Genomic DNA, 14,097 nt, shown 5'->3' on the forward strand with positions numbered 1-14,097 from the left:
TTTCTACTCTCTGTCAAGAGATGTGTGAGAATTATTTACAATTCCATATATTAATACTTTGACTTGATATATCTCCTTCCAGCCTGTTCCTTTTAAACTTAATGTCAGCTCTTTTTGGTAACAGATTAAAAAAAAAAAAAAAACTTATACAGTCAAATGTATTAATTTTTACCTTTATAATTTGTATTGTGTGTCTCATCGAGGTATTTCTGCAGATCTTATTTTGCTAATTTTAAAGTTTTTGTTTGTTTGTTTGTCTTTTCTAGGGCCGCTCCTGTGGCATATGGAGGTTCCCAGGCTAGGGGTCGAATCGGAGCTGTAGTCTCTGGCCTACACCACAGCCACAGCAACTTGGGATCTGAGCTGCGTCTGCAACCTATACCACAGCTCACGGCAACACTGGATCCTTAACCCACTGAGTGAGGCCAGGGATCAAACCCAAAACCTCATGGTTCCTAGTCAGATTCGTTAACCACTGAGCCACGACAGGAACCCCTAAAGATTTTTTAAATAATTAAATCTTGATCCATCATATGTTCATTTTATGTACACTGTTCAAAGGGTCTATTTTTTTTTGTAACACTACTTACTAAATGATTCACTCTATTTTCAAAGATTCTAATACTTCCTCTATTAAAAACCAAGGTCACTTTAAGATAAACTGATCACATAAAATTATATGTTTAATAACTAGAAGCATTATTTAAAAAAAAAATCTGTACACACATTGTCTAAACACAATTATATCTCCACCACTAGTGATGAGTCAATTCTACCTTCACCAGTTCTGTTATGATTTTCTGTCTTCTTTTTATAATGGAAAAATAGGTCTTTGTGGTATAGAAATTTGAAGCCTTTAATTGTTCAGGGAGGAGCTACTTCTGTGTGTATTGACCATTTCTTATTGCTTTTCTTCTTTGAATTTTCTATTCACATGGCTTGAAATTTTTTCAGTTGGTGTCGCCTATGATTTTTCCTTTACCTGTCTGTGTGTTCTTTCTATTACCCCCTGTCTCAAATATCTTGGGTCAGAAAGAATATGTTGATAATCTGGTGGAGAGGGTTGAATAAATTAATTTATGTCTCTTAGAATGGTGTCTGCCACACAATAAATCATCACCAATTACTGGCTGTTATCCTTAACAATGGCAAGTTGGGTGTTCCCTTCATGGCTCAGCGGTTAATGAAGCTGACTAGGATCCATGAGGATGCAGGTTCAATCCCTGGCCTCTCTCAGTGGGTTAAGGATCTGGCATTGCCTTGATCTGTGGCGTAGGTCACAGGTTGCAGATGCAGCTCAGATCCTGAGTGGCTGTGGCTGTGGTGGAGGCTGGCAGCTGTAGCTCTGATTTGACCCATAGCCTGAGAACCTCCATATGCCGAGGGTGTGGCCTTGAAAAGCAAAAGGGGGGGGGGGCAAGTTGTTTCTTCTATGATCCTGGAGATAAAATGTCAGTGTAGTCATAGGTATCAATCCTGGCAGTGAGACTCATAGGATGGGGGAGGCGTCCATGCTAATGTGAGTATTCACAGTAAAAATGCCAAGAGTCAATGTTTTGCATGAAAGTTTCTTAGGAAGGTACTATTTTGGAGAGTAGCTTCCCAGGAATGCAAATGAATCCAACCCTTCCGGGGTTTCTACAAACACCGAAATGATTCACATTGATTTGCATTCAGGGGCCTTGTTATAATCCCAAAAATGCAGATGTAAGCACACTCAGAGCAGAGAGAAACTGGCTACGAAAAGCCCTGGAGAATGCGGATGAAGGAACCATCGTTATCTCCTACTCACGTTCACTCCACAAACTTGCTGGAAAGAATAAAACATTTTTTTAAAAAAAGTTTTCCCTCTGAATGTATAAATTTGAATTCACAAAATGTATAGGCACAAGGCAGGTACTCAGTAAATTTTTATTTTGTGAAAGATAACTAACGATATTTCTTTAAAAACCTGTCACGGCATCATCTTCCTATTCCTGCATTCACAATTTTAAGTGACCTTATCTTTCAAATCTGTATGAAATATTCCAAAACAACATATCTTGTTCTCAGACAGTCGGACTATAATGAGATTTTCATCATTTATACATTTTCCCATACGTACGCCAGCACTGCAGTGAAATGAATGTGAGTAAATATTAACCTATCAACTCAATTATGATAAAGTTATGCAACCAAGTTTGCTTCCTAAATTTAAAAAATTTTATTCTTGCTCTACTAGGGCCAGTGTGATGTTTTCCTTCTAATATATCTCTTTTCCCACAAAGCAAAGCTAATCCATGAAAACACAGCATATTGTCAGGGAAAGGGGTAAATTCAGAAAACTGAAGTTTATCCGTATAATCACAAAAGCTTTTTTAAACGTTAACCAAATTTGTTCATGTCATTATCACATTTGTTATACCCATCCTTGTTTTAGTAAATTGACTTCATGTGATATTACTCAATTACAGGACCCATCCTATATGGGCTATGTTTATTTTATGTCCTTCTAATTTAAGAAGGTTCTACCCATCCAATCGTGATGCTTCTAGTAACTCCACATAGATTATCCAGGAATTCCTCAAGTGGGAATAACTGGCAAAGCATAAATTTACCAAAGAAGATAGCATTTGCATAAGATAAAAAGATGAAAGATATTAAGATGACAATGTTAATATTTACTAAATAATATATCCATTAAATTATTAAAGCACTATTCAACAACATTGAAAGAAACAAAATTCTGTAAATTTAAATCATTAAATGGATTTTTTAGATTACTCTTATAGATCTTAAACTTTAAAAAAGATATAATATAGAACTCTCCAACTTACATTTTCATTTCATAAGACATAATAGCGAAGTTCTAGCTAGCCACAATAAGCAGGAAAAGAAACAGAAGGCACCCGAATTGGAAAAGAAGTTAAACTGTCAATCTTTGCAGATGACATGATAATATATATAGAAAACCCTAAAGTTTCCATCAAAAATTGATCAGAACTAAGAAACAAATTCAGTACATTTGCAGGGTACATGATTAATATACAGAGATTATGTTGCTTTTCACTAATAAAGAACTATCAGAAAGAGAAGGTAAGAAAACAATCCCATTCAAATTTGCATCGCAAAGAATAAAAAATAAATAGCTGCTCAATAGTTTGTAATAACCTATATAGAAAAAATAGTGAGTATATTTATGTGTATGACTGATTCACTGTGTTGTCAACCTGAAACTAATACATTACAAGCCAACTCTACTCCATAACATTTTTTTAAAAAGAACCATTGCATTCAACTTTGTAATGTTCTCAATCAAATCTGACTCCCCACAGGCCTGAATTTTTTAATTATCCCTCCTTTTCTTTTTAATAGTCTTTTTTCGTATATAAATATACATATATACATACGTACACATATTAATGTATCTATGTATATTGTATTTACAAATCTGTGTGTATACACACACAGAACATATGAACAGGTCTTAAGAGTTTAGATTTTTTCAAACCGGTTTTTATAGGACCTGGTTCAAGGTGGATGAGGATCTTTAAGAATCGTAAGGAAAGAATAACACCTAAGAGCAAGGGGAAAGCTTACTGTTCTGTGGTAAGGACTGCCTAATTAAGTTTCATTATCTCTTTTAGATCCTTTCATGGGAAGCCAATGATCTCCAAGGGAGAAAGACGGTGTTATTCAGAGGTGGGCAGTTCAGAACAGAATCTTAGCCAGTTTTCTTTCGTCTCTCCCTCTTTGATCTGTGAATTGGCTTAAACCTTGCTGGTATCAAGACAAAACTTTGACTCCCTACCAATTCTTTTATCTATGTAACCCAGGCAAAGGTCATAACAAGGAACCCTGGGGTATTTTATAGACATTATATGAACTCTGCCTGTGTCAGCTTAGGGAGCATATTGTTCTAGGATCTTTAAAAAACATTGCAGATGTTTCTTTCAGAGGCAGACCCATCTGAAGGGGGAAAAAAAATCAAAACATACTTAGAAGAATTAGGTATACATCCAGAGAATTGCTAACTAATCTGTAGGGGCTCTGAAGGCAAGTCCTTGCAGAATATTATGCAATAAAATCATGTGATCCTTAGAAAAGAATTTAATTGAAGAAGAGAGTTTTAGGTAACTTGGCACATTTCAATGTTGGTCTGTTCTCACTGGGCCAAAGGAACAAAACCCAAATCTTTGAAAGGCAAGGGTCAAATCTATGAGCATGCACTAAAAAACGTGTGTTATTTTGTTTGTTTGCTTGTTTATTGTGATTGTGGCTGTCCAGCTCTGTAAACATAAAAATGTCATTGAATGGTGTACTTTATTCTCTGATATATAAATTATAAATAAAGAAGGCTCTTAGGGAAAAAAATAGTTGTTTGTGTTTCACAATGTATAATGCTGGAATTACGCATCTGGCAAATTTTTCAATCTTTCACTAACGAAATTGAAATGCAGAAAAGGAAAACTTAAAAATGTTCTAATTGAACAGTGTATTTGGAGGTGTATGCTTACAAAGCAAGCTTGGTTTAGTTCTAGCACTTAGCCAGCAGTATGGGGCAGTTGGGGGATTTTTGTGCACTACTATGTGTGGGACTCCAGAAGGCTAGCCATTTCACCAGTTCAGCAGATTCTTTATTTCTCTGAAGTCCTAATCAGTAGGAATTTACAAGGTCTAAAACGGAATATAAGCCTAAAAATGGAAAATCCCTACATTACTGGTAAAACTACAGACAGTGAAATTTAAAGTATATAAATTAACCTCAAAGACAGAGATTTGTGTGCGTTGGTGCAAAACCCATCAAAGCAATGAATTGTATGCTGTCTGGAAAGACGGTTCATTCTTTGAATTGTGAAACTTCACCATGTCATCACTAAGCCAACATAAAAGAATCAAAGCCACACAGGAAACAAAGATGGATGAGGTAAGGGTGAAATTCAAAAAGACAGTTGTAACAGCAAAGGAAAGTAAAAGCATTGCTGATGACACGATGAGGAAAAAGTCAGTCCAACAAAAGGATGTAATGTTTGTAAATATACATGCGCCTAATATAGGAGCACCAAAATATATAAAGCATATATTAACTAAATATTTCCTTCGAAAGGGAGAAATTGACAGCATACAAATAACAGTAGGGGACTTCAACCCCTATTTACAACAATGGGTGGATCATCCAGAAATAAACTCAATAAGGAAATACTGGCCTTAACCTACATGTAGTGTATTAAGTGTGCAATAGCACTATGTCTTAAACACGTATCAAGACATATACCTTAATTTAAAAATACTTTATTGCTAAAAAATGCTAACCCTTCATCTATGCTCTCGGCAATTCATAACAGTAACATAAAAGATCACTGAAAACAGGTCACCATAAGAAATATAACGTTAATGAGAAAGTTTGAAATACTGCAAGAATTGCTAAAGTGTGACACGGAGATAGGAAATGAGCAAATACTGTTGGGAAAAGGACACTGACGGACTTGCTCAATGCAGGGTTGCCGCAGATCTTCCATTTGGAAAAACTTAATACCTGCCAGGCATACTAAGTCAAAAGTGCAATAAAACGAAGTCTGCCTGTGCAGTGGAATATTATTCAGCCATTAAAAAGAATGAGATCCTGCCATTTGTGACAACATGAACAGACCTAAAGGGTATTAAGTGAAGTGAAATAAATCTGACAGAGAAAGACAACTGTGTCACTTCACTTATATGTGTAATCTGAAAAAAAAATGAATAAACAAAACCAATCAAAACCAGAGTCAAACACACAGAGAACAGAACAGCAGCTGCCAGAGGCAAAGGGGCTGGGCCAGGTGGGTGAGATTGGTGAAGGGATCAAGAGATACAAACTTCCAGTTAAAAAATAGACAAGCCATGGGGATGTCCTACACAGCATGGGAAATAGAGCCAATAATATTGTATGAACTTTGCAGGGTGACAGACAGTGACTAGTGGTATTGTGGCGATGGTTCCATAAAGAACATAAAGGTCCAATGACTACCTGGTACACTTGAAACTAATGTAACATTATGTGTCAGTCTCACTTCAATTTAAAAAATAGAATTGTTGGAGTTCCTGTTGTGGCTCAGTGGAAATGAATCTGACTAGGAACTTTGAGGTTGCGGGTTCAATCCCTGGCCTCGCTCAGTGGGTTATGGATCTTGCCTTGCCGTGAGCTGTGGTGTAGTTTGCAGACACAGCTCGGATCCCACGTTGCTGTGGCTGTGGTGTAGGCTGACAGCTATAGCTTTGATTTGACCCCTAGCCTGGGAACCTCCATATGCCGCAGGTGTAGCCCTAAAAAGCAAACGAAATAAATAAATAAATGTAAATAAATAAATAAAAAGAATTGTTAATGATGCAAACTGATCTCAGCACGAAAACTTTATATTTCGACCTTCAACTTGATTTGAAAACAAACAATCCAAAGTAGCCGATCTTCGTTGCCGTGAGCTGTGATGTAGGTTGCAGACGCGGCTTGGATTCCGAGTTGCTGTGGCTCTGGCGTAGGCCGGTGGCTACAGCTCTGATTAGACCCCTAGCCTGGGAACCTCCATATGCTGTGGGAGCAGCCCAAGAAATAGCAAAAAGACAAAAAAAAAAAAAAAAAAAAAAAAAAGGAGAAAAAAAAAAAAAGTAGCCGATCCTCCTCATTTACGCCAACAGCAGCAGCAGACCACAGACCCTAGTTCCGAAAGAATCTGTGAAAATGCTACCTGAATAAACCACCCTTATTGGACGCCCGTGACAGCCTTTCTGACAAATGATGACCCTGAGAGCACTCTGCATTCATCCTGATTTGGGGGATCAGCACTTTCAGCGCATGAAAATGGGGACTGTTGAGCTGTGCAGTGTACAACATACACAACCATACACCTGCCTGGCTTGCCTTACATGACACCGTCAAGGTGAGCCTTGTTTTAGGAGGGGTGTATGGATCCAAGCTAGACAATCAGGTGCTTCTGCTTAGAATTGTAATCCTAAAATAAGCCAAGTGACACATTCAATCCACAGGCAGGCACCTGAAAATGTAGTCCATTTGTTCCTTCTACCCTGTCCCTGGAGCTGCCCTCATGGTAGATTTGATACCTAATTCTTCAGTTGTTTCAGCAATTCTATGGGCTACTTGAACTCCAGCCAATACAAACACTTACAGTTGTAGTTATAGTTTTAATTCTTCAGAGACTGCTCTAACCGCTGGCAACCTAAGGTCCATGGCTGACGCTGTACCTGTGCCCTGACAGGAACGCATCCCGCATCCTTCCCCATCCACCATGATCTCTGAGTGATTCTAGCAGACGATGCGCTCCATCAGCCTGGCCTGACACTCGCCTTCCAGAAGCTTCCACCCCATTGTCCTAACTACTCCATAAGGCTGCCAATCAAACTGAATCCTTTTGCTACATAATCAATTTCTAAATTCTCGAAGATTGATTCTGGTTCACTCTGGCCACATTTGGCCAAATCTCCTGTTTGTTCTCTCTCTTTTGGATGAGTTAAGTCTTAAGCAGATAATCCACTCTGGCCCCTTCCTTAGTCATGAAGGAAATGTGTAGCCGATGGCCATCGGTTACAGCCTAAAACATAGCAAACATCTTACAAGGCAAATTCTCTGTCCTAACTGCAGATAAGGAATAAAGACGGTTATTTTAAAAGGAGATGCAGCACATAATTAGCATGAAATATGGACAGATGTATGGGGCTTTGTTTTGTTTTCAATTTCGTTAAGACTCCAGAAAATGACTCTTTTTTTTTTTTTTTTTTTTTTTGCTATTTGCTTTTTGCTTTTTAGGGCTACACCTGCAGCATATGGAAGTTCCCAGGCTCGGGGTTGAATCAGAGCTACAGCTGCTGGCCTGCACCACAGCCACAGCAACTCAGGATCCAAGCCGTGTCTGTGACTTAGGCCACAGCTCACAGTAATGCCAGATCCTTAACCCACTGAGCAAGGCCAGGGATCGAATCCACATCCTCATAGATACTAGTCGGGCTGGTTACCAGTGAACCACGATGGGAACTTCTGAAAACGACTTCCTGCAGAATAGACACTCTATAAGTAGGCCTCGTCCCTAAGCTGAGATTTTTTTTTTCTGCATTTCTTCACTTAACAGGCTAGTTTGGATTTAAGGATTTCCTTAGAAAGAGGAACGTTCTGCCAAGAAATGATGTCCCTTCTTGGCATTTGCTGAGGTTCCTGGCAGATGGCAGGCTCTCAGCGCTGCCTTAAAGACCATCACTTTTACATCTCTTTATGAGTTAAGAGCAGTAAATACATCCTGCTCACAGCTCTCCAGGCCACGTCTGCTGCTGTGCACACAGTGACTCAGCGGCCCCCTCCCTGGCAGTCCCGTCCTCTCTCAGCTCCAGGGCGTGATGGGGGCCTTGCCCAGGGAGGGTCTGCCCACCTGTGCCATTTTATAGCCTATGAACTTCAGTTAATGTTTTAGCTCTGTGTTTGGGTGCTAAGGAAGTTAAGAAGACCAAACTTATAAATGCCAAGTTGATGATCACAGTAAATACCCATAAAACTATAAAGTGTCACATATGGGGACCGGTGAATCAGTCCTTAACTCTGGGAAGAGCCTCTTTGTGAATTAAAATAAGAAAACTTGAGTTCCCATCATGGCGCAGTGGAAATGAATCCCACTAGGAACCATGAGGTTGTGGGTTTGATCCCTGGCCTTGCTCAGTGGGTTAAGGATCGGGCCTTGCCGTGAGCTGTGGTGTGGTTACAGACTTGGCTTGGATCCTGCATTGCTGTAGCTATTGTGTAGGCTGGCAGTTGTAGCTCTGATTCAACCCCTAGCCTGGGAACTTCCATATGCCTCGGGTGAGTCCCTAAAAAGCAAAAAGAAAAAAAAAGAAAAAAGAAAACTCTGCATATCAGCCACTGATACAAGGTGTACTCAGGGTGTTTCTACTTGTTGGCGTGCACCCAGGATGGCTTTGGTCTGTCCATGGCTGATTCCAGCTGCTTTTCCTTTCACACCAACTCAGGTCAGTCCCCAGGAACCTTGCAGCTGTGCTCCAATGTAGGATGTGGAGGGTAAAACTCGGGGGGGCTGTGGACACAGCAGTCTCTACCTCTGAACTTCGGGTACAGAGAACAGAAAGGGATGACTCTGGTCTGTCTTCCACCAGCCACGTCACACCCCCAGGCTCTGGAACCCCAGGCCCAGCTGCTCAGAGGACAGGCAAGCGAGAGGGTTGCTGGAATATTCTTAATAATCTATATGAGGAAGAATCTGGAAAAGAATGGATGTGTGTGTGCGTATAACTGCATCCCTTTGTTGTAGAGCAGAAATTATCACCACCTTGTAAATCAACTATGCTTCAATAAAACCGTAAATAATGAGCAAAAAAAAGCGTTGCTGGAAACTTCTCCCTCAGACACTTCTCCTTGGCAGCAGCCCTGGGGGCGAGTGCATGTCCCTGGTGATGTAAGATCCACTGATCTTCCCCCCACGACCCGCAGAGAAGCCACCAGCCTGTGTTCCTAGAGGCAGAGATGAGAGAGATAAGACCATCCAATGGGCTGGGGCTGGTCACCAGATCCCCGAGTTCTACCCCAAAGGTGTCACCACACAGGAGGGACCCAGGACAGATATGGGCATTTAGCAGCCCTTGGATTTCTCATCAATAAAACACAAAGGATGGATGGGATGGCCCAGCTCCTTCGGGACCCTCGCACTGGATGCGCAGAGTCTCTCCACTTGCTCTCCACCCGTGTCTGTTTTTGTTATCACAACACCGATAGGATTACAGACACCACTGAGGCTCAGAGACCACCCCCCCCCAAAAAAAGGGAAATTGTTCCTTCCTGTATGTGCTTGAAAATTATTTCATGAAATCACAAACCTGCCTCATGGCAGCTTGGTCCCTGCAACCTGCCTCGGCGGGACTGCGCTGCCCAGAGCCCCCTTACCCATATGTCTCCAGTTAGGGTGGGCCCAGGGCCCCTCCTGGTGGCAGCCACCAGGAAGCTGGGGCTCCTGGCCCTTTATCTGCAGGCTCACCTCACTGGGGTGGGACAGCAGACCGGACTAATAGTGCATTTGCCCCTGGGCCCCGTTGCTCTCACCCCTAGGCTGGGTGTGTCCTAACCCTAGGACAAAGGGGCCACTGTCCCCTGTCCCCTGCAGGACCAAACCCCCAAGGTCAGGCCCAGGGACAACTGGTAGGTTCAGGGTGCCCTCCAGGGCCCCAGCCCCAGCTTCACCCTACCACCTTCCTTTCCATCCGCCCACGCTGTGGCGTCAGGGTCTGGCATAGCCACAAAGTCACCAGTTTGCAGAGGCATCTGGACCAGCTTCCCCAGGCGTCAGGAGCAAGTTTCTGTACCTAGTCCCTTTGTATCGATTCCTACCCTGTCTAGAGGTTCTGTTACCAAATCCCGACCAACACACATTTTATTAAGTACTTTGAAACAGAATGTTATCCTATCCACTCGTAAAAACAGTTTACAAGATTGTGGATTTGGCAGAAACCTTAGAAAGAGGTTGTGAGAGGCTTGGGCTCCAGCTGTGAAGACGCACTTGGGGGCAGAGTGGCAACCAGAACATGGATGAGAAAAGACAATCCATAGACACCAACATCAAGACAACCCGGATTTACAGCAGCCGTCATAAATATGCCTCACAGACCACATAGGAAAAAGCTGTGCTGGAGCCTAAGACACACTTGGGGGCAGAGCAGGGACCAGAACACGGACGCTGACCCAGTCCCAGAGTGTCTGTCATGATTTCAAACCACTTTACTTTTTTATGAGCATTTAAGCGCTTCGGAGACCAGCAGTGTTTCACAAACCCTCAAACTGGTCCCAGATGGGGGCTGGGATGCACTGATGTCTGCAGAGTTTGGACTAAACGCATCCAGCATCTCTCCCAAATGCCTCATCTGAGTGTTTCATCACTGAAGAAGCACGGATCATGCCTCTCTTTCGTGCAGACTCTGTTGTAAGTGCTGGGCATTCAGACACGAACGTGATGGACAAGGCCCTGCCCTCAAGGGCCCTTGGGGAAGAAATTAGACCAGCAGAAAAAACACATGTTTCAGGTAGCAATCATTTCCATGATTAAAAATGAAAAATGGTGAGGATATAGAAGTCATGCTGGGTAGGTGGGTGGGGGCATCTTTCAGGTAGAAGATCTGGGAACAGCCAGAACATATGTCCTGAGAAGGACATCAAGCAGGCCTCGCAGACACGTACTGATCTCACACATGTTTAGGGACCAATGATCAGCCCGTCAGTCTTCTGTTGTGGACATAAGGCCCACGTGTAAGATGTGGGTGAAGCCAAAGGATAAACTGTTTCTTGTCCTGCCACATGAATCCCAATCTCACCCCTTCATGTCCCATTCTTACAGGTCTTTAAGAACAAATTCAAGTTTTAGATCAGGTATCAAATGCCACCCGCTCCAGAAAGCCCTTTCCCATCTAAGCCAGCCCACCATGCCCCCTCTGCCACATCGCTTGGGTACCAGGGTCAGAGCTGTAAGCAGAACATCTTTCTTCTTGGATGACCTCACATGTGTCACCCCGACCTCTCCCGCTGGTTTTTAGGTGGAGGGCAAGCGCCGTGTCTGCTCCTCTCAGAGCGTCCGCTGTGGCACATGCCATGGACCGGCTCACCAAATGCGCTTCTCCCTTTGGCTGCACACACAGCCAGACTGCACCCCGCAGCCCTCCTGCCTGTTAAGGAGAGATGAGCAAGGATGAGTGGGTGTCGGTGTGCCCACCTCGTGCAGGGTAAGCCCAAGAAGTCCCCCAGTGACCTTCCTCTCTCGAGTCCCATCTTTCCTCTGCATGCTGGTGCCCAAGACAAGTGCAGAGGTCATGAGATGAAGGTGGCAGATGATCTCAGAGGTCACGAGATGATGGTGGCACCCTGGGTCCTGACCCGCATGGAGCAGAGCCTAAGTCGGCACTGAAAATGTCAGTGAGTGAGAAATAAACTCTGCTAGGCGAATGCATGAAGGTTTGCAGCTCTCTCTGTTGTAGCAGGTAGCACTTACTTTAATACCTTGTGTCTGGGACAAGGTCACAAAGTCTTTGCTTCCAAGGATGTTGGAACCCATGCAAACACCTGCTACTTTTGCTGGATGAGCTAAGCTCCTTGCTCAGGTCACACAGCTCATAAGTGGTAGAGACAGGGCTGTCTGCTTCCCGAGCCCGTGTTCTTCGTTATCTAACGCCGAATCACCAACATTTCTGATCACTGATGTCCTGGCAATAGGAGCATTATTACAACTGTTTTTTGTCTTTATTTTTTCTCTTTACTGCCGACCCTAAGCATATGAAGTTCCCCAGCCAGGGGCTGAATGGGAGCTGCAGCTGCCAGCCACAGTCACAGCCAAGTCAGATCTGAGCCACATCTGCGACCTGCAACACAGCATATGGCAATGCTGGATCCTGAACCCACTGAGTGAGGCCAGGGTTCAAATCCACATCCTCACAAAGACTACCTTGGGTCCTTAATGCACTGAGCCACAATGGGAACTCTGGAGCACTGTTACAACTGGAGGCAATAACACAGGTCAAAACAAAACTTCTGATACCAATTTCTGCAAACTAAAGAGGAGGATGAGAAGTGGCTTGGGTGAACCACACAGAGGAGAGGAAGGAAAGAGACCGCAAGAGAACTGTACCTCCTCTTCCCCCAAACACAGAACAAGTGATTCATTGTGCTTGGCTATACACAGACTGCCTGCCGTGTTCTGATTAACTGACAGGCAGACCCCGTCACCAGAAGATCTAGAGCAAAGCCTCTGACATTTCATCCTCCATGTGTGTGAGTGTGGTACCCCAGATGAAAACCCCATCTAACCAAAGATGGGGGAGGAAAATGGGAGAAATCAGCCAGTAGACAAGCATAGACCTTCTGAAAATTGAAGGAGAATCCAACCAAACAGTACATCTCAGGAACAACAGATTAAAATCATATATATATGTACATCACAATGATTCCATGCCACCTAACTCCACCAAGACATCAAATCTGCATATTTCAAACCCAAAAAGCGAGAAGGCAAAAAAGACCCTGAAAACCAGCAAAACTTAGTCTCAAAAATCTATTTTAAAAGCACTGTTATTTATATGTTAGAATGTATATATGTTATAAGTATACATATGTTATATATATGTTATAAGTTATATGCTAGATAATATATATAATTTGTTATATAACATATATGTGTGTTAACATATATGTTATGTCATATAACATATAAGTTTAAGTTATATAAGTTATGTTATATATGTTATATGTTATGTGTTAGAATGTATATGTTATAAGTATATATGCATTATATGTATATATGTTATATAAGTTATAATTTGTCATAATTTGTCAGAATGTATATATGTTATACACATACTGTATATATGTTAGAATGTGTATAAGTATATATGCATTATATATGTATATGTTATATGTTATAATTTAAGTCATAATTTGATATATAAGTTATATGTTACACATATGTTATAAGCTATATGTTAGAATGTAGATATCTTATAAGCTGCTGTGACATGTCTGTACCATTTATCTCACCAGAGCATGAAATGAATAAAGTAAAACCTCTGTGGTCACGATTTGCATCAGTCGAGGAAAATATCACTGAATGGAGTGACCACAGCCCACTCCAGGTGATCAGACTTACAGCTCGGGGTCACCGTCCCCAGGAGGCCCTGAATAAAAGACTGTGGATTATTCACTATTGCCTCCAGCCTTGTGAAACAATCCCGAATTTAGAATCACGAGGACAGCAACAATGCTCACATTTCGTGCTGGAGTTTTAAATCACTTTCTTATCCTTGGTGTGGTTTGACCTCACAACAACGACATTTGTTGTCCAGAGCTATCACTCACTACCTTCGTTTTACAGAATTGACAACACAAACTCATGAGTTTAAGTCACTTCCCAAAGGCCATAAGTTAGCTCTGAAACCCCACTTTTAGGAGTAAAACCCAGTGATTTTTCTGCTACACTGCTGCCTCTTCTCTGATAACTTATGTTCCCAAAGCAAGCAGCGTTTCCAAAGCATCCAGGCACCGCAGTCCCAAATTGCAGACCAGGAAACTGAGTCTCTGAGAATTAGATAACCTCCTGG

The 14,097-nt window shown here is 42.0% G+C and overlaps 1 protein-coding gene and 1 long non-coding RNA gene across 19 annotated transcripts in view; both read right to left on the bottom strand.

Moving 5' to 3' along the window:
• The window catches only part of LOC146404655 (uncharacterized), a 347,061-nt gene that overhangs the window by 193,273 nt on the left and 139,691 nt on the right, over window positions 1-14,097 (bottom strand). The gene's annotated exons all lie outside the window — the stretch shown is intronic.
• Window positions 1-14,097, bottom strand: part of LOC102166005 (uncharacterized) — a 121,285-nt gene that overhangs the window by 17,611 nt on the left and 89,577 nt on the right. Inside the window, exon 10 of one of the 18 annotated variants that reach the window (XR_014841267.1) lies at window positions 10,379-11,676. The exons of the other annotated variants lie outside the window; for them this stretch is intronic. The gene's annotated coding sequence lies outside the window, so the exon portion shown is untranslated. Of the gene's footprint in view, window positions 1-10,378; window positions 11,677-14,097 lie in introns of those variants that run through there. 18 annotated transcript variants of the gene reach the window in all.

The sequence above is a fragment of the Sus scrofa genome, chromosome 3, assembly GCF_054392235.1.
Source record: "Sus scrofa isolate SSC_HxYL_T2T_F1_AM1 chromosome 3, Sscrofa_HxYL_maternal_Yorkshire_Landrace_v2.0, whole genome shotgun sequence".
Taxonomy (NCBI): domain Eukaryota; kingdom Metazoa; phylum Chordata; class Mammalia; order Artiodactyla; family Suidae; genus Sus; species Sus scrofa.